The sequence below is a fragment of the Gymnogyps californianus genome, chromosome 7 (assembly GCF_018139145.2).
Source record: "Gymnogyps californianus isolate 813 chromosome 7, ASM1813914v2, whole genome shotgun sequence".
In the NCBI taxonomy this organism is placed as follows: domain Eukaryota; kingdom Metazoa; phylum Chordata; class Aves; order Accipitriformes; family Cathartidae; genus Gymnogyps; species Gymnogyps californianus.
The window spans coordinates 42,881,389-42,900,715 of record NC_059477.1 but is presented as its reverse complement, the minus strand read 5'-3'; the positions used below and the strand labels follow the sequence as shown (position 1 = coordinate 42,900,715).

Below are 19,327 nucleotides of genomic sequence, written 5' to 3'. Positions count from 1 at the left end.
CTCTCTTGGTTTACAGGTTTGGATCACTTAGAGCCTAATGCCCCCCCCCCCCCCCCCCCCCCCAAATCCCACTTCATTTTTGGTGACAACAGTGGATAGTAGAGATAACCTTTGCAATGAGAATTTCACCTACATAGTAAATAATATAAGGTAAATAAGGTACTTTTTAAAATAACTAATGATTACCTGCTGGTAAATAAGGGGGTCCAGCACAACATACACCACACAGATGGGGCTCTTTGCATCCCCATCCCTGCAAAGAGCCATCCCAGCTGGACACAGGGTCACCCACCCGATCCCTGTGGCTTCATGTGTCACGAGGCACACCTCCATCCTTGCAAGACCATCTGCCTCAACGCTAACCAGTAAACCAGCACAGATCCCTGTGGCACCGTGATGTTTCAGCCATCACCCAGCACGCACACACCCATACTGAGCTCTTCTGGGTACCAGAGGGCTTATCTTAAATATTTAGACTACTCAGCTCTCTGCCCTCAGACTCAGAATGAAAAATGCATGACTTATTCTTGGTATTTATTTTTCATCTGTAAGTATCTTCTGTTTTGTCGTAAAATAAATTCCATGTTAGACTCAAATACATTTCAAAGCTTTGCATCTTCAGGGGAATGTATGAGATGATATGTTTTTCCCAGGGAAAAAACAAAAAAGAAACTGCTTAAGAATTCAATTAACTTGTGAAACTTACTGTCATTAGAGACGATCAAATATAAAACTGAAAAGATTCAAACAAATGCATATATAGTCATATGACTAAGAAAAGCCTTCTCAAAATGCATGAAGCACACAATACATCATCCTGTAATTGTCATAATGCATGCATATATGGTGCCAAAGCAGATTTACATAAGTGATCTTGTTTCTGGTATTTTCCAGAGAGGTTTTCTCTGCCAGCCTACACAACCCAAGCCCATAATGCCCCAGGTGCTCCATGGCCTGGCTTGCTTCCACCCAAATCTTGCTGCTTTCAACAGGGACTTCAAAACCAAGACACTCCTGCAGCATGTTTTTTATGTCAACTGACCAAATTCTAATAAAAACCTGTTTTAGCCAGAATTCTTATGACTGGCTCTGGTCTGACATCAAAACAACAGGCTGTTCTTGTCCATGTTTACTTTTTCCTTTGATTCAGATTTGATTTTATTGCTCACGAGAAGTGCCAAATGGATTCCTGAGAAGATGCAAGAGCGCTGCCTAGTCCTGGAACAGAAACATGCAGAGGGAATTGAAGAACGCAGCTTTCCTCCAGGTTTTTAAACAGAGAAAGCTGCATTCAGTACACAGATAGTTTGTTTCTATGGTCCATTTATTCTTTGGCCTTTCCAGGTACAAAAGTGCCAGCAGACACAGTGAAAGATAGTTCAACTAAGACCAATTAATTCACAACTTCTGACATTACGCAAAACTTGGGTTATTAACAAGAGAGCACAAGAGTAAAAAGCAACAGTTTCTCTCATCTAGTAACATCTTCCTCACAGACGTTAATACCCGGGACTTCAGGGGAATCCTAAAGAAGTCACATGCAAAGTTACCCCAATTTGAAAACTCGGCAGGTTTTGGCTAAAGCTGTTGATCCACAAAATTCAGAGTCAAAGCCAAATTACACCAGGTAGAGCCTACGTGTCAGGATGACTTTATGCAAGGATCAATTCGCTTCCCGACATTTGCACTGCATCCTAGAAGTTTTTGTTGTCAGAAGAGTAACCTCATCTTCCTCACCTACATCCAGATGTTCATTATGTGTTTCCCCATGCTCCTCAAAGGGACACCCTGGTGCCCGGTCCCTGGGAAGACACATCCAAGAGCTGCGTTGCTGCTGAGCAGACAGCAGGAACACTGGGCAAAGATGTTCTAGACCACTAGAGATGACTGGTTACACAGTTTACTTGATTATAAAGATATAGGGCACCCACAGCTTCTCCCCTACCCCATTTTGCTGCCAGCTGGGGTGCAGGCATTCCCAAGTGCAGAGCATGAATTCAGACTCCCTGCACAGATATGTCCATCAACAGCTTGCCAGCATTACTGCTTTCCCTCTCCAGTTTTGAGAGTTTAGAGGAGGAAACAAAGCTTCTGGGAGTACTCTTATGATTTAGGCTTGTTTGGAAACCTGGTATGACTTACATGTGCTCATTAAAATATAAAAATAAAAGATGGTGGTTACCCACATAGACTGAGTAGGTAGATTAAGTACTATGTCCCCTCAGTCATGGAAATTGACACTGCTAAGGCTCAAAGCATCCATCTCAAAGTAATTTGCGAATCATTTTCCCTTCTGGGGAAGGAAAAAAAGGCAACTAAAGCAACTACGCAGTTATTTTCTGTTTCTTTTTTATCATTTCACCATTGCCACCTGCTGTGCAATATTTTATGCTCCATTTCTTCCAGTTAAGCTATTTCTAGGTGAAAAAAGTGATTTATTTTGTTCAGGTATGGGAGGTATTTATGTATTGTTCTACAGCGATGGATACCTATGAAATCTGAAGAATAGGAACACTAATCTAGCACAAGGGACATCAGCCCTATAAGCAGAACAAGCTTTAAGGAGGCTATAACCATTCTCACTCCCTGTTTCACTCTAAGGACAGGGATCTTCTGCTTTATAATTTCAGGAAAACAGCATGGAAGAATGAGATTTATGTGAACCAACATAGAGGAGCATGCTTCAGTCTGTAGCTATTGTAAGACAGTGTCTTTAAAAGACGTGACCAGCCCAGGATGTTTTTCTGACCCAGGACCAACTGCAGCCGTGGATTTGTTCTCCCTTTTTGGTGGAAGCAAGACCAGCAGTTAGAAAACTTTCTCCTGCTATTACCTGGAGCAAAGCTTCAGGGCTGCACTGACTTTCCTTCATTTCCAGCTCCAGTGATGAATTTGATGCCTGAAACCCAATTTTCTTCTTTTTTGGACTCCTACCAAAACAAACCCCAGAAAGCCTGTCACTTTTTTTTTTATAACCTCAGAAGAATTATTACAGCAGCTGCTAACTATTCTAGGACAAATACAGTTCCTCAAAACTACACATTCATCTTTACAAGAGAAACCTAATGATTTTTTTTTCCCAAGCAAATATTAGTCTCAGATTCAGAAGCACGTTTTATTTAACAATAGCACTGTAAACAAGATAACCCCTGCCCATCGCACTTCATGTCGCTAAAAATAGAGACTGTAGAGGCACCCTGTCTCTGGGATGACATTATTAGACAAGTCCACTCCTGCTCATCAAGCCAACGCAGATGCCCCCCAGGACAGTCCACACCACAAGTGCGATGCAGAGGAAGGGAGTCTCAGCCTTGGCACGATGTTTTGACAGAGAAGCAGATGAACTGTCACTGCTTTGCAGTCATTTAACTGAATCCCTGAGAAAGGACAGATTTTTCTCTCCACATACTTCATTGTCAAGGACCACATTGTCGTAAACATTTGTACGTACCTCCCTGGAGACAATGGTACTCAAGTAATAAAAGACAATTTTACTAATTGCTGATGCTATGATGTTCACTCAAGTTTCTCCAATTCCTGGCTCGTGCAGGATGCAGTAGTTGACAGTGCAGTAACAAAAGAGTTAGGTGAACAAGACGAGCAATTTCTAATGCCTTTTTATTGACACACCTGATGCTCAAACTAGTCACCACCCCCTTCTGCTTGCACCAGGGAAAGCTGTGCAGGGAGCACCAGAGCCTTGGAATATTTTTGTTATTCCTGCCTAAATAACCATCTTCATACAGCAGTCAGTATTAACTACTTCACTGTTTTTTTTCTAGGCAGGGGTTGGGTAACCCTGCAATATGTCAGAGTCTTATCTTACCTCTCAGGTACTCTAATATCAGGCTCTGAGTCCCAGTTTTCCTGGCTAACCAGAGGGAGAAGCGTTCACACCAACCCTGGCACTGAAAAGGCTGAAAGCAAAGCCCACCGCTTTGCAGCAGACCTGGAAGCAAGGGATCTCCAAAACCTTCATTTTGGCCCAACTCAGCCAGAACTAGTACAAAAAGACTCTGGGCAAGACACTTAGCCCTCAAAGAATCACTGTAAATTCACTTAGGATGTAATTAAAGGTATGCATTACGCTGAACATGTGAATTCGCTCTAGCTGAAAATTTTACTTTCATACCTTAAAACAATTTAGCTCACAGCAGGTGAGAGCTAATGCTTGAAATCAAAGCAGGTGAAGGCAGAGGCTCCATTGCCTACGTACCAAAGTGATAAAGAAATGATAGCTGGAGATAACTCAAGTAGGGTGAAATATATAGATGAAACAGGATTTGACATACCTAGGATTTACTGAAGAGAAACTCATCCTCAGGAACTGATATTTTCTGTGATGTACTTAGTTCCTCCTCCTGCTTGCAACCAAGCAACAACCTCTAATATATTGGACTAAATGAAACATTACAGTGCAAAACCCCTGTGACCAATTTTAAACTTTTGCCTATAAGAAGGATCTTTTATTTTGCACAATTCCATCATTTTCACTGTCCTCTGTGACCTAAAGTTAGCTAAACAAAATCTTTTACGCCTTCCTCTCGCTTTTCTTAGGACTGCTACGAACATTTAAAGGTCACTTATAGCTGTGTTTTAGAAATAACACTGCTCCCCAGCTTCCCCTCCCCTTTGTCATGGGCCTGACATTTCTCAGATGGATTTTGTCTTTTGTGCCCTCCGTTCACCTGCTTCGCCACGTTGTCTCCTCTGGTGAAGCAACCTGTGTGTCAAGCCAAAGCACTTCCCCAGGGGTGGTTGCAGTGATCTTTGCTGGCACTGAAAGAGCGGCTTTGGAGGAGTCAAACTGCCCGTTTTGCTGAGCCGCCAGCCAGCAGAGTACCAGAGAAACCTCAAAGCCCTCTCTGAAGGTTACTGAAATACCTTGGGTAGCACACCAGTGAAACTAGACATAAGCAATAAAGCACCAACGGGGTCAGCGGGAATCGTGCAAGCAGTTCCTGAGCTCGCAGCGGGGTCTTGCAAAGCAGACCACAGCTTACCAGCACCACCAGTGCCTCTGTCCACACCATTATCCTCCAGCAGGTTCCTGGCCAGCCTTTAGTCTCAGCGCACGCACAAACACACAGCAGGCAACCGCTCTCCTGGCATCCTCTCAGCTTCCCTAGTGAATTACCCGTTTTTGACGCTGCTTTTGCCACAAGTGGGGCATTATCAGAACCCATAGAGATCTGCAAGGAATATTCCTGATGTCTCAGATATTATTTACAAGCAGCCCTGTTCTAAAGATAAACCCAGTCTTTGAGGAAGAATGACATTTTTGACACTTTTTTTAAGGTACTTAGAACCTTCTATTTTCATTCTTACATAGAAGGAAAGAAGAAGATCTAGGTAGTCACTGTGAAACCACATCATTGTCCTTCAGCCAAACCCACATTTTACCCTTACCTGTGGGCACAAACCGCTCCTACAGACCCTTTAGCACACACCTGACGGCTCCTGCCACTGCTCCCGCCATTCATTCTCCTCTTCTGTTCCTTGTTTTTGAAATATGGTTGCTTTATGTTACAGGCATAGCAAGGATAAATGCTGAGAGTTCATTTTCTGTGGGAGATAATGGAAAATAACATTGAGAAGTGACTTCTGTGCAGTAGGAACTAGGCTGGTATATTTTCAGGAACTCAGAAGAACATTTAATTTAATGAATAAAACAAAACTGGGAAGATTTCCACCACTGCCTTGATTCGCAGCTCTGATCAAACAGCTCCGTCTCACCCTGCCCCAGTTTTCCCTAGATCAAAATGGGCATAGCCATCTGCCCCACAAGGGTTAGCACACCCAAAGAGAGTATTTTAACTTAGGGTCAAGTATGATGTCTGTGTAAGTGGCTCAAATGATAGCAATACCAAATGATAGCAAATCCCTCCTTGGATGGAAAGCGAGAAAGTAAATAGAAGTTAGTGATTTGGATGGAGCAGAACACAACAGCAATTCACCATTCATCCCCCACAATGGCCTACGCAGAAGAAACATTTTCTTTTCCCTAGCCTAGGGAAGAGCACCGTAAAGATGAGCTGTGCTGTTTGGCACTGCTGTGTAACCGTTTCATTCTTCCAGTCACTGCCATTTCACACCACTACGTTGCTTCTGGGACATTCATCTTGGAAAGCATCCCGAGACACACTGTCTGCAGGAGTCATGCATGACCCGAGAAGAGCAGAAGGCAGACAGACCCCCAGCACCGCTGGCCATCAAGCCGTAGGGTTTATGACAACAGCAGAACATCAGGCACAGTTTTATGTCCATCAGCTCATCATCCACAGACCTGAAATCACAAATTTATTCAAGGGGGAAAGATGGTTCAAGAGCTCGCTGCCCTTTAAGATCCTTGCAGGTTTTAAACAATTTCCAGCAAGACCAAAACAAGCATCCCCTCTTGAGTTTAAAAATAAATGGCTCCGTCAGTACATGCTAACTTGACACTTGTGTTTCTGGACAGTAGGGAAGCAAACAACGAATTTTTTTTAAATCGCAAGCTAATACAAATTCCACATCTCCAGCAATGAACATACCCAGCGATGAGCAGTTAGCTCACCACAGCTGACTTGCTAGTTCTCTGCAGCTTCCCTAACACAAGGTAAAAGGGAAAATAAGTCTGGTCTCACCTTGTAAACTCAAAGCAGAGATATTAAGCACAAACAAGCGACATGTGGAGTGGTTTGCCACAGCAGGCTGGAATCAAGCACAGCAGCTGAATATTAAAGAGGGGCAAGCTAATTTTACAGACAATAATGAAGCATGTATTTATGCATGCTAAAATGCAATTAATTAAAAAAATCACATCTCATGCTTCAGTGTGATAACTTATTGCTGTAAGGATGAGGAATGAAATTTTACTCCTGATTCACTGGTTAAGTGGTTGTTGCTGGAAAGGGATACCCACATACAATGGACACAGATCTGATCTCTGCTCCAAGCTTAGAGGCCAAGTTACAAAACTGCCAGTCACCGACAAGAACGATGGCTTTTCAAAGTAAACTTCTTTCCTTTGTTTATTTCAGATACCTGCAAGTTCTCAGGTGTTTCTGTTCATTCAACATAGAAAGTAATATTCCATACAAATTAAGAGACCTTTCAAGAATTAGAGACAGTATTTGTTCCCCCAGGTGTCAACCTGTGGTGAATTCATGTCAAGATGCTGGTCCACGTGGCAAGATACATCGGGCAGGACATGCTATAGGTGCTGCCAGCTGTGCCCAGAGCAGTGTCAAGGGGCAGAAGGGAGAAGAGTGCACAAAGCACAGCCCTTCCATCTCCTCTTTGGGACACAGACTGCTCCAGGCATAAAGAAACATGGATCAAACAGCTAAACATCAGGTGAGGGACAGGGGAAGCCCCCATATTGTGTGTTGTAGACTCCTGCCCTTCACCTACACTGCCCCAGCTAGTGGCAAGTACAGTGAGCCATATCTCAGCTGGAATAAAGAGGTACTGCTTCATCACCTTCAGTAGAACTACATAAGATGAAGATTTGGCCAGGGGTTTTGCTTAAAAACCAATAATTTGGTCAATACATCTATGCAAAACTGCACATAGCTAGAGTATGCAAGGGTGTTATCATTACAGCTATGCACACCTCAACTCCTCCGGCCCTCCCATGTTTCTGGCTGGCAGAAAGGTACTGCCACTTGCCAAATCCCTGTTCCTCAGCAGTACGGATATTAGAATAACTTGAACAGCAGACCCAGGGGCATATCGAACAATAATAATTAAACAGTAATAGCAATGAAGGGTGCTGTCCTTTTACAGGGCTGAGCGAAAAGAGCCATGAAGTGAATTAAATGATTCCCAGCAAGTTTAATGGGATTTACATCAGTCCCAATCTGAAAAAAGTTACCCAAATGCCATTAAAACAATGGCAATCTGCCTACGCTGTCCCCCAAGCAACAAATGAAAAATAAGACAGTAATTTGCAGAAGGCTGTTTTCCTCTGTGTATTTCAGCTTCTACGGTGTTATCTTCACTTTACTCAAGATAGTATCTAGAAAATAACTGATTGCCTATTTGTCATACATATCTGTGAGTTGCTGGTATATTAGTCAATTTTTCAGCACAACTTTGTAGTAAGGAGGTTTTGCAACATTTTGCCTTCATTAAAAAGCACAATTTTCCCTCTACCCTTTTCTTTTCCGCACGCAGGCTGAAGAGAAGTTCATTGACCATCTTTGACATGCAAATATACTAGCAATCTCAATTTTTTTTTTCTTCATTTCTGAAGTTTATCAAACACTTGGATCAAACCAAAAATATTACAGCTTCCCTTCCAATTTCTATATTCCCATTTGTCCCTAGAGATGCAGTCCACCTGCACGGGCTGTGCTGGGTCTGGAGAAGCACAGGAGCACTGCACACTTACACGCAACTCAAGCAAGTCAAACAGCAATGAAGAGGATGTTTCTCAGCAACTCTCCCAACACCCCTCTCCTCCAAATCCACTTCTGCATTTTCATCACAATATTACTGATTCCCCATGGATTACACTTGGGAATAGCAAATACCCATTTGCAGGAGAAGGATCCCCTTTTTGAACACCCCCCCAAGAACAGGTTGTGCTGCTGAAGGCAAAAGCAAAGCCAATTCCTTTCTGAGCTCTCATGTTGATGTGATCTGTCACTCAAAGTCCCTCCAGTTTCATTGTGTACAACCCACCGCCTCATTGCGCAACCTCTTATGGTATTTTGCCATTCAGCATTAAATTGTCTGTGTTCTCCCTTCATGGTAAAAAGCAGGAATCCCTAAGTTTTTAGGGGAAAATCTACAAAAGATAGATGACAATGTTCTTCCACATATTGCTGATAAAGGAATAATGGTCAAGATACACTTGGGATAAGAAATGCCAATTAACTCTGGAGATGGCCACTTCCTTTAATGTTTCCTTCCTCATTAAGGTGCTGAAAATGCTTAATGCTTGTGAAGCACTTCAGTTATTACCATTTGTAGACATTAAACCAAACATTTAAGATCTGCAGAAACACATACATTTCGCATCATCTAGCCTGGGGATTTCTAATGTTTCTTCCATGTCATAAACAAAGGTACAATTAGGTCCTTCGTTCTAAATGGCATTTGCATGAAACTCAGGTTCCAGTTAAAGCCTTGAGCTGTTCCTTCTGTTCTTTCTCCATTTGAAGTCACCACTCCCTGCAGTATCACAGCTGGTTACTACAGAAATTAATTCTGCACCCCAGGCACCAAACTTGCAGTATACCGATGGGAAGTATCCAAAAGCAGTGGGAGCTTAAGATCAGTCATACAAATATTATTTACTCTAAAGGCTGGCAATGTGCAGAGGTCCAGGGAATCGAAATAGAATCAAGATTAGTCTTTCCTCATCATAAAAAGGAAGTATGTAAGTGTTGGAGACTTTCGGTTTTTGTAAAAGCACTGCTCAGACAAAGCCCAAGTCCTCCTCCCTGGATAGAAATCAAAATATAATCATGCAAGTATTACAAGGCAGGAAGAACAACTTGTCAACTGAAATGGAGCAAAGTCAGATATCATGTTTGTGGAGCAGACTGCACAGGCTGTTAGCAACCCACAGATGACTCACATGATGTCAGAGTAGCATCTATGCTTTGTCAGAATTCAAGACAAACAGAAGGAAATCTCAGACGACCTTTAGCTTTGCACAGAGAGGAGCAGCAATGCAGCGCTCTCATGTCTGCATCCTCAGGTCTCCCAGTGGAAAGCCCTCACATGCCACAGTCAACCAGGTTTTGCTGCCATTACAAAGAGCCAAAGGGAAATGCATTTTTATAAACTCCTATTGACAGGAAAGTTGGCTGTAATGTGTAAATGTGGTGGCCTAACCCCAGCCAGCACCTCAGCACCACGCAGCCACTCACTCATTCCCCCACCCAGTGGGATGGGGGAGAGAATCGGAAAAAAAATAATCAAAACTCGTGGATTGAGATAAAGACAGTTTAATAGGACAGAAAGGAAGGAAAATAATGATAATAATAAAATGACAATAATAATACTAAAAGAATTAGAATATACAAGACAAGTGATGCACAACGCAATTGCTCACCACTTGCCCACCAATGCCCAGCCAGTTCCCAAGCAGCGATCCACCCCTCCCGGCCAACTCCCCCCAGTTTATATACTGGGCATGAGGTCCTATGGTATGGAATATCCCTTTGGCCAGTCGGGGTCAGCTGTCCTGGCTGTGTCCCCTCCCAGCTCCTTGTGCCCCTCCAGCCTTCTCGCTGGCTGGGCATGAGAAGCTGAAAAGTCCTTGACTGAGTATAAACACTGCTCAGCAACAACAGAAACCATCAGTGTGTTATCAGCATTATTCTCATCCTAAATCCAAAACATAACACTGTACAAGCTACTAGGAAGAAAATTAACTCTGTCCCAGCCAAAACCAGGGCAGTAAACAACAAAATGACACATCTTATTTACATGTACCTGATGCCCAAGAATGGCACTGGAGAGTTGTAGCTTGTTGAGTGAAGACTGTAACAGGCCAGAATTTATAATAAATGTCCATGCATTTGGTTAGAGAAAAGCCGAATACTGCACAGATCCCTGTAGAAGAGTTTGTCCTGACTGGAAGCTCAAGTTGCCGATTGAAGCAAATGCTCTCACCACCAGCCAAAGCATCTGCTGCCTCTGCATTTCTCTATTTACTACTCTGGGATAGGAAACTTTGACAGATCCAAGTATGAAAGAGGAAGAGACATGAAAATTTTGACAAGCCTTACGGAATGGGAGAAATCATTTTTGCCAGCCAGAAATGCCTCTACCCTGTATAGTTAAATTGGTACTTAATAAAACATGCTAAAAAACTTATTACTTGGACATGATATTATTTAAGTAACATTTCTGTGAATGTAAATTGGCAGCACACTTGGATACAAGGTTTCTATTTTTCATGACATCTTTGTGATTTTCCTAAAAATTATTTTATAATCCCTAGTGAACTCTTGCATGAGGACACCCCATTTTGGAGACCTGTGTGCTGAATTAGCCTCCAGTTTTATCTTTTGGAACACCAAATCTTGTTTTACAGACTCAGTCTATTACAGAGGTATAACAGTTTGTGAAGCAAGTCAGCAACAGAAAGACAAAGTGATATTTCACTGACAGTTAAATAGCAGAAGTAGAGAAACTCTGTATCAAGAGATCTGTCTCTAAGTGTACTTTCACTGAAGAGTTTAATACGCATTTTTAAAAAAAAATCTTGCCTCATTATAAGCTACACTTAATTCCTAGGCATCAATCTTTAAATTGCTGCAAATGAGTAGAAAAAATCATACATGGAAACTAAGGAGCACATTGTAAATGCCATGTGTGTCTTTGCTGTAAAGACAATTAATATTCATGCATGACTTCTTAAAACAGACCAAATCCTCATGCGCAGAAATCACAGCATCAGTATGGACTAATACCACTCACAATAGCTGAAGGCTGCTGTTAAATGCTGGGAATTGTAGGTGGCATGAAGGCTTTTATCCTTTTTGTGCACCTGTCTCAGCCACAAAGCTGTCGGGGACTGTTTAGATTCAACTAAGAAAATGCTCCAAACCCAATCCCTTCCCCTGCAGATAACCAATGCTTTAGTCCCTCAATCTGAGCTATCAGGGACCTGCATCTTCGCTCGGACAATTGAGCCAGGCTGGTTAGAACACAGCCTTCAATCGCAGGATTAGCACTTTGCTCACGCATTTCAGCAGTCGGTTTGTCCTTTACAACAGGGCGTACAGTGAGCAGACATATGGTGTTCAGTTTAAATTCTGATGTTGTTTGTGTCACCATGTTACATCCCTATACCTAGAATAAAGGGCTGTAGGTTGTGACCGTCTCCACGATGGAGCAAGAAACTAGAGCTTTGCTTTGGAGGCGGCAGTTTGGGAGCAGAGGTGCAGAAAGGATGGTGACACACAGACATGCATTTATGTCTGCTCTGCAACATGTCCGCCCATTCAGAGCCATCTTTCACCCTATCATGCCATAACCAAGAACCTCTGTGTCTGCTCTAACTTGAAAATTTTTTAAACAGCTTCCCATCAGCCACACTGCTAGGCAAAAAACAGACTATGGTTACAGGTATGCAGTCACTCCTCTCAAACTGAGCTTGCACAAGGGAGAACATGACTTCTTTTTACCCAGACCTTTCTAGGAGGAGGACATACCAAGTGGTATTTGCAGATATGACAGCATGACACAGCTGACTAATAGTCTTCTCCACTTGTAGCTCTGCTGAGTGCCTAAATCCCTTGCTTACTGCAGAAAATTGCCTCCTAAATACTTAAAGTTTTAGGCTAGCACAATCATTTGGTCAAGCACGTATCTCAGTGGAGATCATTTATCCCCACTGATACACAGAAGCATTCCTTGCTGTGGCATGAAGGCAAAAGATCTGCAACAACACGGGGTTTAAGACCGCTTGTAACCCACACACTCCTGCACCTAGCACAGGAAACCAGTACCAGGCTGCAAACTGCATTTCTTAAACATAACTTTGTAGCTGCATGCTGGAAATAACACCTGGTAGTTTCAGGTGTTGGGTAGACAGCATTGTTAATTCCCTAGCTCACGGTGCAGGAACACAGTAGGTGATTATTTCTCCTGAGCCCGGAAATACCAGATTAGCTGTAGTTAGCCAAGATAGAGTGGTAACAGAATAATGAAAAAAATAACCAGCAGTAACTCCCGCTTCCTCCTCGCCCACCATACGTGGGCCCTCAGTGTCAGCATTTTGTCTCCAGTGGAGGGTATAACTCTTAAACACTACATTCCCAGTAACCCTTAAATTGTTCACAAATTCAACTGCTATCAGTCTGTCAAACAAGCAAATAAAAGTCTGTTTTAAGGAGCAGAAGTTCTTGTTCCAGCATTTGAGAACAGCTACAGATGAAGCAGAGTACAGAGAGCTCCTCGCGCGCCAGGTTCAGGTTTCGTGCCTCTGCTGTGCAAGGTTAAATGCCAAGCTCTTGTCTCCGCAGAGATGGGCTACCGATCAATAGGAGAACTGTACTACAGAGCAATCGATTCCTTACCTTCAAGGGGATCCAGATACTCTCAGTTCCACTGAAGACAGTTATTAAGGTGTCTTGCTCCTCTAAATATTTCCTAATTACATTTTCTGAAATATTGCACTCATGTCGCAAAGCCTCCCTTAAATCTTATTTCCTCAATGATTTGGCATTATAATTCATTTCACAGGAGGCACAGTAATATAAAACAGCAAAATAGATACAAATCATCACAACACCTCCTCATCACTCAAGGCGTCAGCTAGAAGATTCATGATCTAGTAATAAGATGAGTTAACAGACTGCTGCAAGTAATCTGGTCATTCACAGCCTGTGAGCTTTACGTGGAGCATCCATGAAGCCTATCTAGGAGGACGCAGGCTTTTCCACCTTTATCACTATCAAAAATCTTCATATGAAGAAATGAAGCCACAGAGTACTTCATAACGTGAAGTGGCAAATTAAAACGTAATGACACCACTGTAGCAGAGACAATTGCCAACCTCTGCCTTTGTTACCAGAAAGCAGGATATTGCATGACAAAAATAAATCATTACAAGCTGTAAAGCAGAGAGTTTATCATTAATGAGCTTCCCCAGAAATTTGTCATTGAGAGGAAAATTTGCAGGTTTTGCTCTGTGAAAGAGAGAGGCCCCCATCGCCCACCAGGGATGCTGCAAAAAACAGTAAAACACCCCTGGTTGTGTGGCAAATGTGTTCTGATTTTGCTATTTTTAGCAGCTTTCAAGTCACCAATGCAATCTTGTTTCATGCAAAAAAAGGCTTAGTTCTGTACAACAAAAATACAACAATACCGAGGCCAAAAGAAACCTCCAGAGCCAGAAAAGGTCACCAAATTCATACTGAACTAGTTAAGAGAAAAATAATACTCCAAACTATAATTCTCATCCTTATTAGGCAATCCCAACCCTAACAGTTGTCATACCTTGATAGACACAGAGTTAAAAAACCCAGAAACAAAGACTGAGCCACTGGACAGCATTATTTGGGGAAACAGTGTCTAATAATAGAATGAACTGGGCATACCCCAACAGTTTAAGTACTAACACACATTTTTTTTCCCCCCTTAAACTCTTGATACCTTCTTTCTATCCCACCTTCTAATATTTTCCTCTAATCCAGATCATGCTCTAACCTGATAATTTTCCCTATCTAGACATCACCATTCTCCAAGCCCCCACAAAGACAGAAGCAAACCAAACCTGCGCCTTCAGCAGTGCTGATTTTGAAAGCCAACACCAGAAGCAACAGCCAGACTAGCCTCCTCCACACCCAGCAAGTATCTCATACCATCCCCAGCCTAACTTATATGGAGAGGAGCTACTAACAGGTGGAGGGAATGATCACCCCCAACCTCCTCCCTGCAAAGCTGCATCTGGGAAGGATGATATTAGAAGCGTTATAGCAATTACCAAAGCCTGCTAGATAACGACTGTGTTTCTGCAAAAGACACCTTTCACCACTTAGCCCACGGCTGGCTTTCCTGCTTAGTATTTGGAAAACTCCCGGTCCTGCTCCTGTACCTTCCCAGCTCAAGCACTCGAACGGAGACAATCATCATCATCATCTTATGTCATTTTTCATCTTAAGGTGAAAAAACCCGACATCCAAGATGCCTGTAACTTCAAAATCGACAAATCCACGCGGTATTTGTGCAGGTGATTAATCATTGGCAAACAACCTGTTCATTAAGGTAGCTGATTAAAAGATGTAAACATCAAAGCTGCACCTGCTTTCTAAATTGATCTCTGTTAAAGTGTAAATATTTTATCTATACAAGATGGGAAAACAGAATGTCACCAGTGTTTAATCTGTACCATTCATTACAGATTTGTATTAACCTTTAGAAAAGCAGTGACTACATCCCAGCGTTCAAGATGAACCACTGTTAAGAATAAGACCTGAGTCAATTAAAAACGGAAGGATGGTGCTTTACTAAAGGACAGAAGATGATGATGATGATGATTACACCATTGCAACAATCCTAAAGCTACAGTTAAAGTAGGACTTACCTCTGGTGTTATATTGTCATGCAGATATAACTTCAAGTTAAAATTTTCAATCTAAATGGTAACGTTTGGTTTTAGCACAGAGGGAAGAAGTTTGACCAAACTCCCAGGTGATCATTTTAGACCGCCCCAAAGCAGAAATCCCTTCACTCAACTGAGTCTAACACAGCTTAAAAACTTCACAACAAAAAGGTGTAAAAATACATGAGGAATAACTGCCTAAAGCCAGGGGATCATATTAAAATGAGTTAAGAATAAATGCACGCAAACAGCACAGGTGTATTTTCATCCTTTTGTTCTAATGGTCCACCATCAAACTGACTCCCAAAATACCTGATGGAAACCAGGGAGGGAGAGGGAGGGCAAATAATATTTGCCAAAAAAACCACCAACAACAAAGCACCAATAAGGCAGGCTATTCTGAGTTTGACAATATTTCAAGTTATTAAGTCAAAAATTAACAACAGGAATTAGGACATTTTTCAAAATCAACCAGAAACCATAATTTATAACATCTATAACATTATGCTATTAATATGAGGTATGGAAGAAGCTGATAAAAATTATTTCACGCACAATTTCTAGATTTCATGTGCAAGAGAAATAGATACACTGAGTTCAGCGTTGGGAATTCATCTTGCACTTTGGCTGTAATTATTACTGTCCCTGCTATCATATTACTTGACGAATGTGACGGATGGAGAGACTGCATTTCAAGGCATGTTCACAAGCTGGCAAAGCAAAACAAAGTTCAGGACCCACGTGAGCGTACAGAATTTTGGGATCTGACATTGTTCTAATGCAATGCTCCAGTACCCATAAAAATGAAGAGATGCAGGAATGAGATAGTCGTACATAATTACAATGTCAGAGGCTAAAAGATGCCTGAAAACACAGGCTAAAATGAGTACTATTGCCCAGTACATTATCTTCCAAACCCAAAATGACAATAGTTTTACTGCATAATTGCACTTTTATTGCTTTATTGCACTCATTAAGAAGAGCAGCCTTTCTCTCTTTATTCCTTTCTGACTACTTGTCTCCGTTGCTCCTGGCTGCTGGCCTAAATCCCTCATCTAAACTTATCTGCAGAGCAACTGGCAATGGTCTGGAAATAGCTGGCTGGTCCCGCGGCGCGTCCCTTCCCAGCGCCCAGATGCTAAGCCTCGTTCGGAGACGGCTCAGCGTGCTGCGAAGAGCCCCGGCACTGGTTTCCCATGGAGCCCCTTGCTGTGATCGGCACGAGGAGGTCACCGCTGTGCCAGGAGGAAGGGAAACGGCCCGTGCAATCAAGAAGGTGGGAGGCTGCGACCATGGGACTATCGTACGCGCGAGGCTTTCACCTCTTGGAAGTTTATTTTTGCTTGACACCACAAACATCAAGATATGTGCATGCAAAAGGTTCTTAAATCTCTGAATGACCCTAAATCCAGTGGGTCAGCTCAGTATGTGACTTTCCTCTCCATTTCTTTTCTTTTTGGGCATATTCCCCTTGGTATGTATCCACGCAGAGCTAACTCTACGTGGTATCAGATGTCGTAAATGGCATGGTATTCATGCACTCAACATGGAGGAAATCTCTATTAGGACTAAAGTATTCTTGCTTGTACAAAGGCAAAATGTAAACATAACCTTCAAAGATAGGTATATCAAAGACAAAGCTGACTCGCTGTACCAGACTGGTCACCCACTGAAGGAAGACAGGACAACCAAGGGAAGAAAAAACCCTCACCCTCAAGTCTTTGGATGACATCACAGACTGCAGTCCCCAGTCCTGCATTCAGTGAAGTGGGATTCCAGTCAAAATCAGTGGGATTTTGCCTAGTTTTGGCAAAATGACCTGGTCCTTTACGAAAGGCCACGTACCAAACAAGCAGGAATCCCTGCAGGCGCTGGTAACGGACGTTGCAACGCACTGGCAGAAGCATTTGCAACACATGCTCATCAGAAGAATGGCTGTCACTTAGTTAAGCATCATTTTAAATGAGACCCAGGACCAAATTGGGATGCACTAATGAACGAATAAATTATTGACACTAAGTGCATGGCTGTACTTGTTCCACTAGTCTTGGGGGTTCAGTTTGCCGGAGGGGATGAAGAATCACCGTTTGTCTTTCGAGGGCCCGTTATACGAGGCACAGTCCGCTTATTTAAGTGCAGGTCACACTGACTTTGATTGCATTGTTTACTGAGGAGTTACGTACACGCGTGAAGAGCTCATAAAGTTAGACCCACAGGCTGCCCACTTTTTAAGGCAAAGCATGACCTGCTTTTAGAAAGTTCTCCACGCCCACAGCGCTTTATAAATCATTTCTCATGAAAGATGGTGGATTTGAACTCTTGATGATCTCCAAGTTCTTGTGTGTTAGTAGGGTTTGCAGAACGAATGGCAGAATGAGCAGACTGGTCTCCTTCTGTGGAAGCTGGCTGTAAGATATTGAGGTCAGGCACACAGAATTAAAAATATTAGACATTTTTGGTAGAGTTAGGATCTAAAAGTTAGGGTAAGCCTACTAGAAATAGTAAGTTTGACAGAAAACAACAGAAGGGTTGTTAAAATCACTCCTTAATAGCACCCTGCTCGCCTGCTTCTTTGGAAGCTTTGGGTTTATAGACATTACCTATTGTGTACCAAATCTGGTATCCGCAGCTCACGTGAGAGTACCCAAGCAAGGGTTAATAAAGCTAAGCTCAGGGGCTGAGGACAGTCCAGGCCACCAAGGAAGAGATGACCACCTACGGTCAGAGCTCCTGGGGAGGTCTGGCTGCAGCCAGGGGCACAGCACTCATCCTGACCGCAGCCTCCGGTGACACGGCGCGGTGGGCAGACGTGGCACCCACCCCAGCTGTATAATCCATAGGGAAATTTGCCGTTAGGAGCGGGGCGCGGTCTGCCGCACCCGTGCTAGGAGGCAGGAGCTGAAGGTGGAAGGTCAAGAGAGAAGCCATGCAAAAACTGACTTTGTTGAACAGAGCGGGATTGTAGGTCCCTGCTCGGGCAGGAGCCGCAGAAGCCAGAGCAGACTCATCAGCACAAAACGGGGGTAATCACAGAGATCCCCAAGTTATCCACGCAGTAATCTCACCTCCGGCAGGAGCCAGCGGCTAACTCGGCTCCAGCACGCAGGTTAACAATCAGCGAAAAGAAGAAATGTTACCCAAGAACTTGATGAGATTTTCTTCATTTTTAGTGACATTGGATTTTTAAAGTGGTGTCTAGAAAACTAAATTGGAGCAGATCGTTCTAGCTGGTAATAAGTTAATGGTTCAGAAAAGATAAGAACAATAGCAGCTGAAAAGGGAGTAACTGCCATGGTTTCTCTTCTTTTTTAACATTTTAATTTCTGCAGATTATGATTTTACTTCCCGTTGTTCAGATAATGTGGCCCTTACAGTGATTAACCATTTTTCTCTCTATTCTACTACAGTACCTCACCAACAAGCCTGACTAAATCTTCACTTAGCATCAACTTCACACACAAGAGGCTCAACTCATCCCCGAGCAGATGTCAAAGTGATTTAGACTCAACCGTTAATATAATCAATCCCAGACTCGGAAATCCTAGAAGCAGAAAAACCTCTGACCCAGAGTTACTTTCCCAAGAGGGTATCCCTGGCTGGTGTAAACTGGCATCCCTTTCCACCCGCTGACGGCAGCACAACAGTTACACAGGGTACGCTGCTCTGCGCCAGTCAGATCCAGATATAGAGGGTTGAGGGCCTGGATTATTTTATATCTTAATATTTTCTCTTAGGTTATTTTGTATCTTTATTGTTTATTTTGTTAGATTTATTTATATGTGAAGACATTTACAAGCAGGAGGTGTGAATAACTTAGCAGTAACAGAGAGGTCTCTGTCATCAAGAGACCATAAAGACATAAGTCTACATATGGAGTTGAAGAGCACTGAATATTAACATGTACCGTAATTACGAAAATTAATACGTATCGCTAAATCAGCTCATGGGCACACTGATAACCACCGATGCTGTGACATACGCTTCACAAAAAGTTCAATTCTTAGGAAATACCGCCCTGCATATAAGAAAAACATTGAAACCAATAGCACCGGGTATTGAAAGGTTAATACTGACACTTAACGCTTCTCATCTCAGGGTCCCAAATTGCTTCGCAGGATGACTGGGTACCGCTACTGCCCCGTTGCGCAGACGGGGAGGCGGGAGAGGGGTCAGCAGCCGTGCCGACATACTGCAGTGACTCAAGGGGCAGCTGAAAGGATCTTCTGACTCCAGCCAGGATATTGTGCCCTAATATACTTGGCCTTGCAATAC

At 42.8% G+C, this 19,327-nt stretch overlaps 1 long non-coding RNA gene across 6 annotated transcripts in view; it reads right to left on the bottom strand.

Annotated features, from left to right (window-relative positions):
• Nucleotides 1-14,290, bottom strand: part of LOC127018730 (uncharacterized) — a 32,697-nt gene extending 18,407 nt beyond the window's left edge. For 2 of the 6 annotated variants that reach the window (XR_007766825.1, XR_007766826.1), the window contains exons 1-2: nucleotides 14,228-14,290; nucleotides 5,410-5,565 (exon numbers count right to left, since the gene is read on the bottom strand). This is a non-coding gene — a long non-coding RNA (uncharacterized LOC127018730). Of the gene's footprint in view, nucleotides 1-2,833; nucleotides 2,931-5,409; nucleotides 5,566-13,028; nucleotides 13,434-14,227 lie in introns of those variants that run through there. The other 4 variants (XR_007766824.1, XR_007766827.1, XR_007766828.1 and 1 more) reach the window with 4 other exon arrangements.
• Between the last annotated feature and the right edge of the window lie 5,037 nt (nucleotides 14,291-19,327).